The sequence below is a fragment of the Strix uralensis genome, chromosome 25 (assembly GCF_047716275.1).
Source record: "Strix uralensis isolate ZFMK-TIS-50842 chromosome 25, bStrUra1, whole genome shotgun sequence".
Taxonomy (NCBI): domain Eukaryota; kingdom Metazoa; phylum Chordata; class Aves; order Strigiformes; family Strigidae; genus Strix; species Strix uralensis.
In genome coordinates, this window is record NC_133996.1 from 7,368,304 (window position 1) to 7,369,302 (window position 999).

Consider the following 999-nt stretch of genomic DNA (forward strand, 5'->3'; position numbering starts at 1 on the left):
AATTATATAGCACTGTCTAGAGAAAATAACAGTGTCAGCAGACTCTGCATCCGCCTGGAGAAGCGCTTCTGTATTAGTCACAAATTAATAAATGAAAGAGCCGTTTGCTTGTTCATCTTCTCCAGTTCAGGTGAGGGTTTGTTGTTTCCTCAGACAACTGTACTTCACTAGAAATTACAACTTTTGGAGGAGGCCAAAACGTGACGGCTCTAAACGGACAGGGTTGCTTAAAACAGCCTGTGTCTCCCCCAATCCCTCCTGCCAGGTGTTAATTCTTTTTGCAGCGGACGGAGATTCTGGGGTTTTGGGAATGGGGATGGTTCCACTCCCTGACACGCTGCGGACGGGGGTTACAAACCTCATCCCCTTTAGCCTTCTCCTGAAACAACGCTGCTGGGGTTTTTGCCTTTTTTATCAAAGTTGCGCCACAGGGTCTGTTTTCACCCGTGCGCACGCCTGGGGAGGGCAAGTCTAACAAATATGGTGAAAAATGGGCCGTTTCTGGCCAGTTCTGCTGGGTTTAGGTGGAGCGGGGCTGCGGGGGGGCCCTCAGCACCTCAGGAATAACAAAAAAGCTGCCACTATGAGACCTGCTTCCTCCTGGACTTGACAGCACAAAATGAGTCAAAAAAAGGAAAAAAACACCAACAAAACACGAAAAAAATGCCTCTGGCTGCGGAGCGGAGTGCAGGCCCGAGCGCAGGCGGTCAGTGCTCCGCCGCTCCGGGGCCTCGGCTGGGGCTCCCCCTCAGGGCCGCCCCTCGGCACCGCCCGGTGTCCCTCCCCCGGTGCCACCCGGTGTGTGTGTGCGTGTCCCCTCCTCCCCGCCGGGAGCAGCCCCGGTGGCGGCCGCGCCGCCTCGCCTCGGGCCCAAGATGGCGGCGGGTCCGTCGGGCGCCGCCTTTGTTGGGCGCGGGGGGCCGGGCGGCGGCGGCGGCGCGTGCGCGCTGAGGCGCGGCGAGAGGCGGCTGCGGCGGGCGGCGGTGGAGCCCCGGCCCC